This window comes from Xiphophorus hellerii, chromosome 23 (genome assembly GCF_003331165.1).
Source record: "Xiphophorus hellerii strain 12219 chromosome 23, Xiphophorus_hellerii-4.1, whole genome shotgun sequence".
Lineage (NCBI taxonomy): Eukaryota > Metazoa > Chordata > Actinopteri > Cyprinodontiformes > Poeciliidae > Xiphophorus > Xiphophorus hellerii.
Genome location: NC_045694.1, coordinates 14886212 through 14904825, shown reverse-complemented (window position 1 = coordinate 14904825; position 18614 = coordinate 14886212).

The following is an 18614-nucleotide window of genomic DNA, read 5'->3' as shown; positions in this document are numbered from 1 at the left end:
GAAAAAAATTCTTAAAACTTAAAACTACCTAAATTTATACTGTTGTCAAATGAGGTCAGCAGTTAGCTGTAATTGGACACACTTTGTTCATCTATTCATAATTTATTAGAGCCTTACTCTTTCTCTCAGACTTTATGATCATCTGATCAGAAGATGGTTAGTGATTCTACAGACTCATTTTAAAACGAGTGGAAATCAGGCTTATCAGGTTGTGGCCTCAAGGCTCTGGAACTCTGTCCCTGCGCTCCATGAACTCCACCCTACTCCTTTAAGGAGCAGTTAAAGACTTTGCTATACTCACAGTTTCAACTAAACTGCCATTTTTAATGTCAACATTTACATTAGTGTTTTTATGTTTGTGATTTTAATATCTGAATAGGTGCTATTTAAATACATTTTACTTTCAGAAAAAGAAATTAAAGCTGCTGGAATGGCTCAGTCACTCTTTTGACCTGAATTCAATGGAAAGTCAATGGGAAAAAAAGTTAAGTTCATACTAGAAGCTCCCAGAATCTTCAAGATTTGGAGAAAATTTAAGTAAAAAGAATGGATCAAATTACCTGACCAATAAAATGGACAAGTTTGGTCATGGAGGAGCCATGTTGGAGGTATCCTTACCAACCAATCTGGTCATAAATATCGTGTAATAGCATGCTCTGTCTAAATGTTGGCTGCACTAGGTTCATGAACTAACTAAATATTTTATTGTTTATTTCAAATATTTACTATTCAGTTAAGGGTCAATCTGACTCCCCGAAAAGGCGAGGACGGCATATTGAAATCGATGGTACATTTTATTATTCATACATTGCTGTTTGAGTTTACTTTCTAAAGTTTGAGGCAAAACTTTTTAAAAGGGCGACATGAAGCACCTTATTTTGCCCTTAATAGTTCAGCACAGATAACAGGTTTGAATGTTGAAGTAAGCACTTCATGAACTACTATTGCTCATATTCACTCTTGTTGATTTTTTTTTTTGAAGCGTTCACACTGTTGTCAGTGAGGAGAAAAATCAATTTCTAAAGAAAAATCAATGTCAATTCCCTTCCCTCTCGGCTTGTCTCTGGCTTACAGTGTATGGAACAAGTGCAATGGAAATAATGATCTTGTTCTTCTGGTTACACTACCACAGTTTTTTGACCATCTGAAAGTGCTGTTGAGGTCTCCTGTGGAATAGGCTCTGAGATTTGAGTTCGCTCAAATTAGTGCAAATTACCCCAACTCTTTCCTTTCTTTGCAGAGTCTACAATCCCTCCATTCTGAAACTAGTATGAAGTTCTGCAGTCAGGGAGAACAAGACAACAATCTCACAACCTTGCAATGTGAACATTTCTTAGTGTTTATTGAGTTTAGTTGAAGATTATATTGAGCATTTTGCAACATAACTGGTTTCCAACTATGTGTACTGTGTTGAATCATTATTATTGTTATTTTCAGAATACTTTAACTCCTTAGCCATTTATTGTGCCACTATGCTAATTGAGGGGAAAGGTGATCTTTAGTGTCTTAATCATGTAAGATAGTAGCTGAAGTAAATTTATAATAAATATTCAGAGTTGTTGCTTGTGTTAATACTTGCTGGGTAATGGTAGGAGGTTGAGTCCTGTATGGAAATAAATTCCTCATGTGGATGTTTTTGAGACAACAGGGGGATAGAGGTCCCAGTTAAATAAAATTATATTTCATGTTTTCTTCCTGAACCTCCCAACAAATTAATAGATAATACGCATATGTTTTAATATGGGCTCTTGCCTGTGTCAAGCATTGTGGATAAAGCACATTGTTTCTGCAAAGGGCAGCTGTGAAAGCCGCAGGGAGCAAATAAACAGACTCGTGAACACAATGCATTCTCAAACAAATAACACCATCTTCTGAATACCAAAAACAGTGCCAACTATCTCCTACTTTGATTTACTACCACGATATATATAAATATATTTTTTTTATCATCCATTTGAAATCAGTTGCTTTGTACTCACTGCTGAGATATTTTTGTGCATCTTTTTCTAGTGTCAAATTACTGTTTTTGTTTTTTCTTGAAGTAATATACGTTATCTAGCTTGCAGCAGTATTTGAGTATTTTTGTTTGACAGCTTACAGATTGGACAAATCTAGAGATCGTTTAGGTTTAATTGAGATGAACACCTTTTGAAGGTTTGGTCACACTTATCTACCATGTTTTGAAGCAACAGTTGATATGTATCTTTATCCCAGCTTCTTCCGCTTGCTCTCCATGTATTCTTTCTCCCTCTCTCTCTCTCTTTTGGCCTCTTACTCCTTTAATCACAAGGGAAGCCGAAGGCAGAATCTGGTGTGCCATGGTTGTATTGCTGTCACACTGTCCCTTCTTCTACCCCGCACATTGGTGGCTCGGCCAAAGCAAGGACACAACTCCTTCAGGCAACCGCCCCCACCTACCCCCAAAACTGAGGGGATGAAGCACATGTTGCCACAGATAAACCACTGTGATCAATCTCATGGATGCACAGCGAATCAGTGAAGCGAAAGGCTTTGAAAATCAAGCCTTGTCCCTGATGTGCCCAGCAATGATTATGTGGTCAGTGGAGCCAAAGGCAACCAGCAAACATCAAGGAACTTGGAGCAGAAGGCCTGTCAGCTCTCAACACTAATTAAACATACACTAGTAAACCAGTGATATTACGCCAGAAGGGCAAAGGCAGACATCCCTGAGGTTTAATAAGTTAAAAATCTCAGTTGCCCATGACGTTATTTTGTTTGGTTATAAATTTAGAAAAAATTTCAATGTGGGAAGTGGAGGTTAGAAAATAGGTCAACTATGTAGGCTTTTGGGTTTTTATCATTTCAGTGATTTTTTTTCTTCCTGTTTTTATTCAAACTTTAGCCAGCATCTTTTTGGCATGTTTTGGTAGCTTAAGAAAACAGTGAATGTCCGAATGATGCAATAAAGGAACAAAAAATGTACTCTTTGATGACACGTGAGATTAAAAACTATTGTAATAAAACCAGTCAGCATTTTTGCTTTATAAAAATAACAAAGGGTTTTTGGCAATACTTAAAAATAATTTCACCAAAAGAATGCTATTAAGGGTGGAGGGAATATTTTTATTTTGTTTTGGTTCTTCTGAAAATATTACAACAATGTAAAAAAGTTCAATATTCGTTCTCATGTCAGAAAGTTAAATTCATGAATTATATGTATTCATTACACATCAAATGGAATATCTCAAACCTTTACCAGAAATTCTGTCTCTGACAAAAATTATTACATTAAGGTCAGTAAAAAAAGCTTTCTATGTCAGGCTTACGTGTTCATTTCTACGCACTCAATACATGGATGAGGCTCTTTTTGCATTAATTAGTTCATCAATGCAGCATGTTCATGTAGGCGATCAGTCTGTGGCATCACTGAGGTGTAAAAGAAGCTTCAGGTTCCTTTATATTGGCCCTCATGATATCCTGCAGTTGTTTCTGGTGTCTCTCATCTTCCCTTTGACAATACCTTATAGATACTCTCTGAGGTTCTGGTCAAATCAAGTTGCTAGCCAATCAAGCACAAAAGCACCATGTTTACTGAACCGGCTTTTGGTACCTTTGGCAGTGTGAGCAGGTCCCAAGCTAGAAAATGAAAAATTATTATTTTTTTATCATTATTATTTCATGTCACAAATTACATTAATCAAAACTATAGTTTATTCACTTTCTGCATTGACTTACTATAAAAACTCCAAGGGACCGACAATTTATTTAGTATTCTACAGCCTTTAATACTCACTGGAAGCCATCATTCAAACAGCAATGAGAAGTTGAGAGGCAATTGAAACAGTGTGAAAATTACCAGAACATTTATCCAAGAGGCTGTTGAATCCTTTAACAGTCTTCAAATCCCACTTAGATATTACAAAATGCTAATGGATCACTAATACTGGGCTAGACTGAAAATTTTGTGGAGAGACAAAAATCAAATTGTGTCTCCCTCTTTTAGGTTTTGAAAATCAACCATTGAAATCTTACTGTGTAAACCAGGCATAACAAACAAAAGGCAGACAGTAAATAGTGTTATGTAGTATAAAACAGTTGTACTGATACCAATCAGCATATCATATAACTATCTGAGCTCTTCACAACTTTGTGAGATTTACTTGATGAAAACAATCCCAAAATCAGAGAATGTTGACTCTGATACAAGCTATTATACCACATGGCTTTCAGTCTGTGCTGGTTCTTCTAAATACTGTTTTTCTCTGATATTTGAAACCTTCAGGTACTTTGAGTAAAGCTCTGTATGCTAATTCTATTTAAATTGCTCCTAACCTGTCAAAACTGGGTTTAGGTTTCTTTGGTCATTCTACCTTTCAACTTGGAGCCCCCTCAGAGGCAATAATAACTTGGACTCTACCATTATTATGATCCAATTTCATAATAATAGTCATAAAAATCATTATTAAATTACCCACATTTCCAGCGATTCAGTATAACCTACTCAGTACAACTACACAAGTTAAGACATTTACAGCACAATGATCAGAATTTAATTTTTTCATATTTTTTGACTTCAATTAAACTTATTTCATTTTTATTTGGGGTGACATTTGTTCTTCACATTTCCTGAACAGTTTTGCATGTCACTCAAAATCATTTAATGTGTGCACTAAGGTGACGCAAGGAAATCAAATTTAGAGACGAGTATTGCTTTAAGCAAAGTGACGCAATGTCATCAATCATCTTCATTTGCATTTTATCAGATGCTCACCTGTGCTGTGAACGAACCATTGTTAGAAGATGATGCTGACTTGGTGGTTAAGTAAAGCTAACATTTTTAGAAGTGTGTGTGGATTTTTTGGTTGTGCTACTGGCATAAATTAAGACTGTGTAGCATGACTCCTTCCAAGGCTCTAACGCTGGCAGACCTCCAACTCAATCACATTGATTTTCCATAACAATATGAAGAACACTGTTCACTGCTAAGGATTAATGAATTGCATCTTCAGAGTCACTTTGGCATTTCTAATGAAAGTAGATGAATGTCCCTGAGCAGGGCAGCTGTGTTTGAATTGGAGCCGAGTGTGCCAGGGCACATTTATGGTGAAGCAAAAGAAAAAAAAAAAAACAGAAATAACCCACAGACTCATAAATCTTCCCTTTGTCTGTCAGATAATTTTAGTAAAAACATATGATTCAAACTGTGAGATTTATCATCATCAAGCCCTGGGTTCTTGTTTCTTTTTCTTTCCTCCCCCATCTTAACCTGAAACGAACATCTTTGCATCTGTAGTCAATTCAGAAAACAATTTACATTTTTTTCTGTTCAGTCAGAGACAGGAAAACCTAATAATGAGGGGAAAAAATATATATATATACAGTATATATACTGTATATGTATATATGATTTTTTTATATTTTTTTTATTTACCGCAATTATTTGTTTAATTTATTTTATTACTCTAGCTTCGAGGTCACTAAAATGCACCTAACAGGAGATGTCCTATTATGTGACTTTATCTGATAATCTGATATTAAGTGATATAAATAGATATAGATTGTCAATGCCAACAAAAATGCATATAATTAATGTTTGTGTGTTTTTCCACAAGTACAATAAAGGTTTCATAAATTTCAAATCTGTTCACTATAGAATGTACACTAATTACATGAAATGTATGATGATGTGTTTTAGTCTTAAATATCCATGCGTTTCTCTAGTTTTTTATTTTATCACTACATTATCGTAATTAGCTAGTAGTTTGTCTATAATGTTGTACAGCTACAAATATTTTTTTTTCTTTTTTTTTGTCTGTTTGCAGCTGATGTTTGGTCTCAGTCTCTATTATTCACTGGCTGTCAGCAACATGTGTTTGTGGTTGGTTGCTAATCCTCTCACACACTTTCAGACTGTAGCCTTCACCCCACAATTTTTTCCCTGCATCTAGGTCAAAAATGTCTGCTTCTACAATTTAACACAACCAGAACTTCCAAACCATAATTTCAAATCACCAATAATAAAGAGATAATTTAACTGTTGGATACTGATAAGAAATACAGAATGTTTCCTTTGTTCTCCAGAATTTCTGTTTTTAATCAGTGGTAAGACACACTGTAGGGGTATTTTCATTTGCAGCATAATAGACATTCATTCCCCTTTCAGAATTAAAAATTTTTTTGACTTCAACTTTGGTGTTCATAGCATCCATCTTTTGATTCAGACTACCACAGTTTCAGAACATTTAACTGAGCAACCTATTACCAAGGGGTTCATGCATTTTTCTTTGTGATGAATAGATTAATGAAATGGAAATGAGAAAACTTTCAGTGGCAAGTTTTTATAATAAATTACCAAGAACTGGCAAGAAACTATTTTTTTTGTCTTGGTATCAAAGTACAAATTCATCCGACATATCAAATACTTTTCAAAGAGGCAGATATTAATCTATTTCTATATCTTAAGATATGTTCTCCACTCCTCCTCATTTCTTGCTGTAGCCCACATTTCAGCAGAGTGTTCTGGGTCCCCAACATCTGACATGCTAGTCTGGGCAACATCTCAGTCACTGTGATCTTATTATTATGTATCCTTCTATTTGTTTCTTAGTAAACATTGCTCGTTAGTAACCTTAGTAGGTTTTGAATTCATAACCTCCCAGGCCAAAGAAAGTACCTTTTAGCCAGTGCTCCAACTTGAGAACAAGGATGAAATAAAGCCTGACAAGGTTACAACAACAGTATCCAAGAATGCATGCTACGCAGAGATACCCCTGAACCAAAACATGATAGAGGGTAAAGTATTGGCAGGCAAACTGTATGCTAAACATCAAAACCCCGCAACTGCAACAATGTGCATGAACATTTTTGCTGAGCTCTATGTGGAAGCCCAAGTTAAAGACAGTGCCAAGAATGGTTGAGATGAATAGTAGATCTAAGATCCTGTACCATGAGCACATACCACTATGACATTGTGGTGAAGGAAAAGATAAAATAGGGGTCAGTAGGGAGAGACAAAGCAATACCTAGCAACATCAATATTACAAATAAGAAAAATGGCAAGCTGGAAATATACCAAGAGCTCAAAGACAAAATAGTAAGGTTGTGAAAAGTCAAGGTCTCTCATTTGTGCCAGGGGTCTTTGGTGCACTGGAAGCTGTGAGCACCAAAATGGAAGAGTGACAGTAGTTTATTTTTCAGAAGCAAACTCTGTTCTTAGGCTTTGTATGGACACTTTCCCTTTATTAGGTGTAATATTCAATTACTTGCTAACACAAATGGCAAATTCCCCATTTATTGCAGAAGCTCAAATTATTTAGGCATTCAGACATAATGAAAAAAACTTTCTGATATTCAAGCTGAGCATTAGAATTAGAAAGAAATAATATTTGACTAGCTTTGCATTAAGCATCATTAAGGGGGTCAGATGAGCTGGTCTGTGTATAAATTTCTGGTTCTGGTCAGAATTTTATGCACAAGTACTTTTTGGGTTTACAGAGGATGGCTGAATAACAGAAACTATCAGCAGCAGTTGAGCTGACTGGTTTGAGATGACTGAAGTAGCTCAAATAAGCTATTGTATATCTGTAGATATACAGATATATTGAGTTCTGTATATCTTGAAATGTATTTTCATTGAATACTTTGAGCCCCTATGGTACCGACTGAATACTTTAAATGCCACAGTCCACTTGTTGACCATGTCTGTCTCTTTATGCCTGCAGGTCTGTATGTGATCTGATGGCAACAGCAGATCTCAATCCAATAGAGCATCTTTGGGATGTGGTAAAATGGGAGATTTGTATCATGGATGGACAACTGATAAACCTGCAGGAATTGTGTGATGCTAACTTTTCAACATGGAGAAAAATCTCCAAGGAAAAATTAAAACACCCTGTTGAATATATACCATGAAGAAGGAAGTCAGCTTTAAAAACAAAAGGGTGTCCACCCTGACATCTACCAAGGTGTGGAGTAAAGTGACCGGTGAGTGCACGCCAACACTGTCTATGCTTGAAGGTCCTGTGGGAAGATTGAATTTCTGTACTACAAGACACTGATAAAATATATACTCTGAATCTACATCTCTGCCTCGACATCCTTTCCCATTTCCAACCGGCAGCTATGTGAACATTGACTCAGAAAAAAAAATCATTTGTTGAACTTTAACACTGGTCTTCCTGATAAGCAAACCTTTGAATTATTTTTCTGCTTGGCTGTACCTGTGAAATAGCTCTTGGCTAATGTAAGCCTGTTTCCAGATGCACAGAACTGGATCTGTTGCTACAGCTGCAACACTGGTTTGGAGACTTATATTGCAGTGCATTTCTTTTTACATCTTCAGAACTGTTATGAAAACAACCCTCACATTTGTTTTCTTAACAAAAAAAACATCACCAGTCACACAACCTTTTAGATGAGGCAGCAACACCGAGCATGGTTCAATCAAAACTCAAAATAGAAAAAGAACAGCAACTATTTAATGCATGGACCATATCAGTGTCTTGTCAGTGCTAAAAAATCCACAGGGCACTAATCTAACTCCCCCCCCCCCCCAAAAAAAAAAACAACAAACACATTTATAGTTATAACAGTCACACAAATAAAATTCAAAGAATATCCCCCCTAAATCTTGGTGTACTCATGTCTCAGTATGGATCAGATTATCCATGCAATGGGTGTTATATTGCACCCATTGCAATATAACTGTGTTGCTATCTATCTAACCTTCTTTTTGTTTTCTTCTGCTTGAAGGCAACCCTCCTTATGATTTCAAATTCTGTAGCAGAGGAGCTGAGAGTACAAGACAAAAAGAATCCAACTTTTAATCACACTTTTCTTGGAAAAAAATTGAAAGCCGGAAAAATGTGAAAATGGGTCTTGTTTGGGTGTGAATATAATTTTAATCCTAACAAGCATGACATCACTTGCAAACAGCTGAAATAAAATGGAGCAAATATGGAGGGGACCTGCACAGAAGCTATATCCCCAGACACCCAAGTCAGCTGCAAGCAGCGTGACACATCGCTCACAGGCAAACAACATGAGGCACTGTTGGAACTGAATGCAAACAAATTAACTTTCCACACTTGCATATGGTTTGTTTCTCTGCAGCAGACGTGGCATGCTCACGTGCACAAAATGTAGACAACAAGAAAGGAAACAAAGGGGCCCAGCGCTGCCTCAGGGCAACTACATGATACTCTGAGCCATGCAGAGCTCTTTGCGCCAACTTTGAAATGTCTAACATTCAGGTCAGAATGGGGAAGTGCATGCATGTTGTGAGTGTTGGGGGGGGGGGCAGCGTTGATGGATGACCCGGCCTGTTGAGTTGTGGTGGCCAGGTGACAGATCTCATTAATAAACAGATTGCAGGACTCTGCTCCTTTGTGTGCCATCATCAAGAGGTGCTGTTCTTTATTATTTCCACGCTGCAGACAATAAATACTCATAAACCTAATGATGCCTGATTACTGCTGCAATCTTTGGCTCATTAGGCTGATTAGCTGGAATCATGTAACTCTGTTGATGCAGGATGTTTAAATATACACTTCTGGAGCTTTGTGAGGATGCGTGTTTTGGGGGTTAATGGCAGATATGCTCTGAGGCCTGCCTGTCAGAACACTTGACATGCTTGTTTATTATGGTGGATATGACACCATTGTGTCAGAGTAGCTTTTTACAAAAGTTTGACCTTTTTAACCCTATGCTGGCTCTGCTAAGTACTTTACATGGGATTTTACTCTCCCATTTACACAAACACAAGACACTGTAGGTTTACTATATTGCCTGAAATTTATGCATTGCCTTGTTCTCTCAATCATCTACCTATAATTGTGTCATAGGCAGTGTGGGGCTCTGTATCATGCCCAAGGACATTTAGACATGTGGTAGGTCAGGAGATTAAACCTCACAATCTTTTCTTTGTAAGATGTCCCCTTTACCACACAGCACAAACACCCAGGGTAAATACCATTACAGTGTTTTTTTTATTTGTGTGTTTTGCATCAACAAGGGGGGTTATAGTTAAACACCTCAATCATGCTGCCGTCGCCTAAGCGACTCTGGTCCAGGCACGTCTCTAAATTTACAGTCCTTGGAAGTGGAAAAATGTCCTTCAATGTCAGTGTGAGCCTTCTGTGTCCACGGACAAATCAACAGAGCCGGTGCAGTCACTGACCCCAATAATTTAGAGCATTACTCTAGACATTTTCAGATGCTGTGAAAGTGCCCATTTTCCCCAAATCGAGCCTTGGCCCCTCCTGTTTATCACAGGTTTGTGACCCATGCTGGGCCCCGCTGAGCAGGGGTGGAGGGGGGAGGTAGTGTTACAGCAAACAGGGGTCGTAGCAATGACACTGTGCTCCTTCACATCAACCAAAATGGCATGAGAGCAGTTAAGGAAAGTAAAACTTCCTGAAGTCTCTCAGGGAAAGAGCTTTAGAATCAGTACATTTGTTTAGTATAACCAGGTGTTAGGTAAAAAAAGAATAAATTCAACAAGAAATAGTCCACCAGCAAAATGTATATTTAATTTTCTATTTAATAGCCTTTCTCTGTACTCACTGATCGAAATGGATTTCTGAAGGGAAATGTTACCTCCAGCTATTAAACATAAATATAAAAGACAGTTCAATCACACTGAACTGCGAACAGATTGTCAAATCTTTGACAATCTGTTCTTAAAGGTGCTGCCGTACTGTGTCCTATTTTACCATCTATGCTGAAGCATCTGAAAATTCATCTTACGTCAATCTAAATGTAAAGTAATGAAGCACACTTAAGCACCAGGTTCTAAAGGCAAAGTGTCTGAAAGAGTAGGAGCTTCTTAAAGAGATAGAGACCAATTTTATGGCATCAAAATTGCAAAGTCAAACTACGTTCACGTTATGCTTGATATATACAGCATTTTATATCAACTGAGGGTAGCATAGTTATTTGTGCTATAAAGTAGCACTATGAACCTTGAAAATACATACACTGCCCCTTATGGAAAATCCAATTTCCTACATATATTTATGTTTTGCTAAAAAGGAAAAATGACTAGCCAACTCTTTGCTAGCGTTGCAAAGCAATTTCATGGACAACAGCGGCTTTTTATTGTATGTTTCAGTGACAATGCTTTGGACATTTGTATTCGTCTATAGCAGAAGAGGAGAGCGAGTAGGGGATGGCAACATTGATCTAGGACCTCAAGGCTTCATTTTCCCGTGGAGACAGCATGGCTAATTAGGCTAGCATGTTGCCTGTTCCAGCACAGCTGCAGTGAGAGATTAGACAGACAGAAGCTGCCAGCTGTTACTCAGATGCAGTATCACTGACTAATTGAGACCAGAGAACGATTGTGGAGCAAGGCCCATTCCAGTCGTTCCCATCCTGTCGTTCATAATGCGTCTAAAGTATATCATCTGGTGATAAGGTTAATCAACGTGAAGGATGTGAAACACAGGACCTGATTAAAATGTAAATACTTTAAATGTTAATGATTCAGTTGTATCAGAAAATTACATCTGTTCTGGAGAGATCTGTCAGACTTACTGTGCCTTGCAAAAGTATTCACAATCCTTCTTTTTTTTTCCTCAAACACTTTCTCAAAGAATTATGAGTTACAAATTCTGTGAGTCTTTTTTTTTTTTTAGTTTAAAATTGAAATAAACACAATTTTGAAATCTAAACAATATCCACTTTAGTATTTTTTTAATAATATTGTGAAGTGGACCTAAGCAGAGTTTTGCTGTGATTTTAATACTATATTCATCCTTTTCTGAGTCTTGTTTGTGAGAAGTAATGGAACTATCAAATCCAAATCTTATTTAAAGCTTTTTGTACACTTTCTCCATAGCAGACTCAGGTAGAAAAGCCACACAGAAAGCAGAAACCTGAACTGGAGAACTTCAATCAACAGTTCTAACTAATGCACCTCTGTACCACTCAGGTTTTTCTTTTCTTTGATATAAAAAAGAGACGCAACACTACCTACAGTGTTTATTTTATATTCTGATGCACACAGAGACTCTGAACCCTGCACAATACATCATGAGGACAGCAGAAAGCTCAGCTGTTATTTAGCTCCCTGTTGGATAAATGATCCTTCATACTATAGCCACATGTAGCGAGCACTCCAGTCAGTAGAACACGTGTGTACACACATACACATTTAGATCAAACCTCTCCAAGCAAACGTCCCTGTCTCAGGAAAAACATTTTTGCACAATCCTGCAACTGTATAGTACTGTCAGAAACCTGCCAAAATAATCTCTTCTGAAGGAGAATTTAACTCCATACCTTCTGGCACAGTTCAGTGATGCAAGTTAATGCCTCCTGTGATAACTAATGGGAGAAACTCTTAAAACTTCTGAGCTTATAATAAGCTTGTCAGCTTATCATATTAGGCATGTGAGCTTATAACATTAGCATTTAAATGTTCTCGGGTTTACAGTAATGTGATTGGAGGCTTTGCCATTCTGACTTTTGCATTGAGACGAGGCGGGTGGAGAGAGACATACAAAAAGACTATTGATAGCGTTTTAAGAAATAGATAAAGATTGTTGGCTCAAGTGTCACCTTTGGATATGAGTCTTAGTGTGAGATTCACAACTGTTTGAATGAGCATTGAATTGGTTAAGACACAAACACCGACAACACTTTTGTTCTTGTGCCCTTACCACCACAAAGTCTTAGCAATTTCTACCTCTCCAGTTCTACCATATTAAAAAGGTACTTCAGATAACTTGTAGTATGTGAGTTCTATGGAGTTGTTATCAGGAGTGAAAAAAATTCACTGAAAACTTAAATGTTGAGGTCAGACAGTCCACCTAACATCTAGTCAGTCAGGAAATTTTTAAACCAGTCCCTAAAAGTAATCAAATCTCAGAACTTAAATAGTGGTTCAAGCAAGCATTGGTTCCTAATCTTTTACACGGTGACAGTTGCCTTTAACATTATTAAATCCCAAGATGCCTTTCCACCATTTGTCTCTAAACATGTAGAAATAAACATTTTAACCGCGGCATAGTGAGAAACCTCAGTTTAAAAGTAGAGTAGGACACGGCCGTCATAAGTTCGAGTTACAGTCCGATGACCTTTGCTGCATGTCTTCCCTCTCCCTCACAACACACTTTCCTGTCTGGCCACTGTCACATGAACGCCACTAGAGCCAGAAAAAGTTTATAAAATAATAAAATTAAAAAAAAACAACAAAAAAAACAGTAGGAGAAACAATAACCCCTTCAAGAGGAACTAACATGGAAATATACGCTTAGGAACAGGCTCAACAGGCTCGCAGGAAATAGTTAAAAATGAAAAATGGCTAAATCTGAAATAACAGCCCATATGAAAAAGAAAATTCAAATTGAAAGGAAAATATTGCACACTATTGCAACACAGTTGAATTTCAAATCTTTGATTAAATTAAACAGATTAAATATAGCTTCTAATTTGTATAATCTATAACCAAATGATTCTGAATTCAATGTAGAATAACTTGTTTTAAATGGGACTGTATTTAACTGGCTTTGTATTTGATTGAATTAAATTCAAATAATTCTGATCAAGTTGGTTTTGAAAATGAATGGAATTAAAATTTCTTGAGACAATATTTGACTTTATTCCTCCTTTCACAAATTTTTTTTTTCGTATAAACCTTTTTCTGAACTGAAGTGACTATGTGGAGTTTCTAATTTTGTGCGTAGCCTGTGAGTTTAAACTTTACAAAAGCAAAACACCACAATAGAGCTTCTTACAAAATTATACTTTTATGTAGTTGATAATACTCTGTATATATACGTAAGTGGATTGGAATTACTTTTAATAGATTTATTGATTCTGCTAGTGATTCCTTCCTGCATATTCATTCATTTTCCACTAAACAGGCCCGTTTTGTGAATCTCAAAAGAAAGAAATTTCCACAATAATTTACTGTTGTTCATGTGTGCAATCACAATTACCTGGTTGATTAAAGGAATTTACACTAGAGGTTTATTTTTATTGATATGCAACTGATCAATTTTAGTTCATGGGATTATCAAGTGTCAATGCTAAAATGTAATTCACCGGACTTATCGGTTGCTACAATGTTTTTTAGAGCCTCTGACATGAATGCTGCACTCAGATTATTATCTTAACCCCATGATACCACAAATGTAATGCCTGTTTTGCTAGGAGTAAACAGGAGGAACATAAGAAAACAAATTAACATTGAAATGACAGACCCAGATGAGTTTTTCATGATATTCCTGTCTCTCCTCAAACTCTAAACTTAAAACGACTTCTTTGTAGTTTTAATCTGCTTTTTTAAAAGTGAACCAATCCTTGATGAAACCAGTAGAGAAACAGATTTAATTTTTAATTAAATGACAAAGAGGAAAAAGTAAATCAATCAATTGCTCATGATTTTTTATTTCAAAGGAGTCCGATTTCTAGCCCTCATTATACCACTGCATGTAGCTTGTTAAAAAGAAACATGCAAAGTGCATGTTTATTTTCTCTCACACGTAACTAGCTAATCACTTAACCTGTTCATGGGCAGTTTTCATCCCACCCTGCTGTGAAGACTGTAAATTAATGACCCTCCATGCAAAAAGCAAGTGAGCAATTTTAGGATTGACAGAGATTATTAAACAAAACTAATTATAGTCATTGGTACAGAACAATAATATCCTGCATACTAAAGTATTAATATGGGAGATTAAAATAGGCCTATCCATTAAAAGACATAATATTTTATTCCATCTACAAGAGGGAAATAGGTCGACCAGACCTTTTTATCTGCACGGAAATGGGAACCAGTAGTGGGGAATCAGTTAATCACTGAACATGCTTTCCCATCAGATAGAGAACCAATTGTGTGCTTTCCACCGAGCAAAAACAACTGATACAATGCTATGGTGGTTTTATTTTTGGGTGTCAGACAGATTGAAATGTGCAGTTTCAAGATTTAGTTCAACATTTTCTTGATAAAAGCCTAATTGCAAAATAAAATTAATAATTATGAGTCATGACTTAATAAGATTAATTACCTGATTCCAAGAGTAGATCAATCTATCTTCTCCAGCAATTATCAAAAAATGATAACAAGCTTTCCCCATAGCCCTGCAAGTTTCATAAAAAAACATCACTTGTTATATAAAAACCCACATTGCTGTAAATAAATAGATCAATATAAATGTAATTATTCCAAAGAAAAAAAAAATCTTAAACAGAATACACACTTTTAATAAACAGTCGTGTTTATTACAAGTGTTTATTCTGTTTAACAATTTTGTATAACACTTAAATATAAAATGTAACATGTTTTGTCTCCCGATGGTACTGTTTTGTCAACTAAAAAAATTAAACAGTGATTAGTCACATTAAGAACTAAAAATATAAAAAGGAAATATTATTTCAATAAGTTGTCAATTAATTTTTGTCAAATTAATTTGACAAAATTAATTGTCAAATTAATTTTGTCAAATAATTAGATCATTTTCTTCTTGTACAATGATCTAAGAGAACACAAATTACCTTTGAGAATATGAGCACATATTTGGCTGTCATTATTAATCAAAACTTTAAGTCCATGAACACAGATGAATATTTTACTTTAAGTCCAAAAGCAAAACAAACCAGGTTTGTAGATCTATGACTAAAAATGTAAATGATTTAGCTTTAGTCTTCTTAAATATAGGACTGGAGATATATGATGAAAAGAAAGAGAGAACTAAATGTAACATTTGTGGAGCGTAGTTTTGATGAACTGAAAGTCAGTTTCCCTGCAGCAGCATTAGCAGGCGTCAGCTGCATCTCTGCACACAGCGCGCAAAGATGAAGATGAATGAAGCCACTTTACCTCCAACCAGCAACAACTTTTTTGACATGTTCAGGTAATTAGTTAACAAGATAGATAATTTGCTGTTGACGCTAGGGAAGCACTTCATGCGTATTAGCTGACATTTGGATGCGGGCTGCCTGAAAACATGCATACCAGACTTACATGACTCTGTCATGTAAATCATAATAAGTTTTTCTTATAACAGAGAGGCTACCAGTTTGGTATTAAACTGTAAACTAAGAAATGCTATTGTCTTTAAGAACCTAAAAACAACTGCAAACCAATTATACAACTGGTACAAAGACAGAGTTATTATACTTTCAAAATTCAGGGGATAATCCGAACTCCCAAAAATTGTGTTGTTCAGCCTTGAATGTAGGTCATTCTTTGCACTCATTAATAAGATGGCTGCACAATTAAGATGAAAAATCACTTCTTAATATAATATTGAATAGGTTGTTTTTGAACCCTAATCCCTTATGCTACATTAAAGTGTTAATTTAATGTGCCCATTCAATCAGGTTCAACTAATTTTCAGGCACTATTGTTCAGTAAGTACCAATTAGGTCATTAATTAGCTGGACTTAATGAGTATTCACTTGCATACTGTGTTGAATGTAATTTTTAGGTTTGGAAAAAAAATGCTTTTAAAATAGCTTTAAATTATAATTCAACTTCAGATGGCAGATTTATATAACAGTGTCTTATTATAGATGTGTCTAAAGTTGGCAGAGGCAAATAAATATGTAATTCTGTCTGACTTTTTAACTGTACTTGAATGTACTACGGGGGTATAGATAATAGCATTTGTTGACAGTTTCTGTTCTCTGTCCTACAACCTGCAGTTTAAATTGTGATGTCCGGGTGCTCCTGGCCAGCTGCTTTTATCAACTGTTGATAAAAATCAAGCAAATATGAATGACAACAGACAACTGGGACTTAGATGGGACTAGTCCATATAGTGCTTTTCAAAAACTTATCCCTGTCCTATGCAGAATTTTTGTAAGAAAGTGGAAAAATACATACATGCAAAGAAAAAAAAAAAATTCCAGATTCTTGTGTTTTTGTCGTAAGCCAAAAACCAGATAAGCAAATGAGTTTGCACTATAAGAAAAAAAATGTGCTACCACTCATGCATTACATGATATCTTTAAGACTTCTCCTTACCCATTTTAAGGAACATTTGTAATAAATATTAATGATCAAATATCAAATAAGCACTCCTCTGTTGTAGAGCAGTGCTTATTAAATTATGCATGCATCAATGGGCTAGGGAGTGAGTCATCAATAGTTAAAAACAGACTATACACTTCTCGTCCTGCAGAATGTCTGGAGCCCTATCATATAATGAGCTACCAAATTGCTCTCATGTCTCTTGCAAGTCTTCTGACCAACCAACGTGCATATGAAAACAACAAAATATCATTAATTTGTAACAAGTTAAATTTACCTGGCAGCAGTCCTAATTTATGCTCAATAATTGAAAATTATGCTTTACCTGCTTTTTAAAGAATTTTAACATCACAAAATAGACACACTATCAATTTTTATGGGAAAGTGGTTCATACATTTTGACTGTCAGCTACTGTAAACATCTGGTCAATAGTAGTTAATAATATGTTACAAACAATTTTTACTAGTGTCTAACAAAAGTAATTTGCTTCAGGCCTTCACATAATTTGAAATTATTTTTACTCATGCCTTCCTTCTCAATACCTGTATTGATAGATAATTTAAACACTTAAGCGTATTCATACCTATTAGGGCTTTAACAACTATTTTACTAATCGATTTCAATTATTCTTATTTGGGTAAAAAAGTACTGGCACGTTCTGCAGATTTTTCATTGTACTACTTAAGCTTATTTTATAAAATATTACAAATGCATTAAATTATGACAAAAAATTACAATAAAACACTTGTTCCAACCATCCAAATCACAAAAGAATATGATAGATTTCACAACTACAATATGATATTTAAATTCAGATTTAGTCGACCACACAGGCGTTAATGAGCCGCTGGCTAGGCTAAAGCTAATCCAGAATGTAGGCAATCAGCAGTAGGATCTCACAATAATACAGTCTCTGCCTTACCGGCTGCCTCTCTGCTTGTTTGTAGATGCATCCAGCTCCGCACAGGCCCGTCACACAAACAGATCATTGTTCAAAAGTGATACAAAATTCCCCTTTGCTGTGTGGTACCTTATCTGCCGCTTCTAATTTTTTCGTCATTGTCCGTCCCTCTTTATGGTCCGTGTAGTACAATCACTTTTCCGCCATGTTTTCGTCTGATTGTCCATTCCTTACAGCTAGTGCATCAGTGTCTTTACTTTATTTTTTTCCCCATTCTTTTCACTTCATTTCTTTTCTTTCTTTTTCCCTCTTCTCTTTTTCATTATCTTCCTTGCCTTCCAGAGCACCTTTTTCTACTTGTTTATGTTGTCATATATGTGGCTTGGAGTAGCCTGCAAGCTGGACATGTTGTGGCTTCCTTTCAATAAGGAGCTTCTTCTCGCTGTGCAAAGGCAAGTGGAGTGCATCACTAATAGCTTTTTTGTCAACAAACAACAACTCGCCTGAGCATTTCCTTTAAAAAAAATACCAAGGGTCACAAGGCTGTTTCTATGATTAATGCTTTCCATGCCTGTCAATTTAAGTAGACAGCCATGTCTTGGTAGATTTGTGCCATAGCCTTTTCTTTTTTAGATGAAGCATTGAACAGTAATGTGAAGTGTTTGAAGCTCAGGAAATTGTTTTAAAACCTAACCCTGTTTTATTCTTCTCAGATGAAGCAACATCCTTTTTTCCCAAGTCAGACCCAGAGTTCACGCAGGTAAGATGAG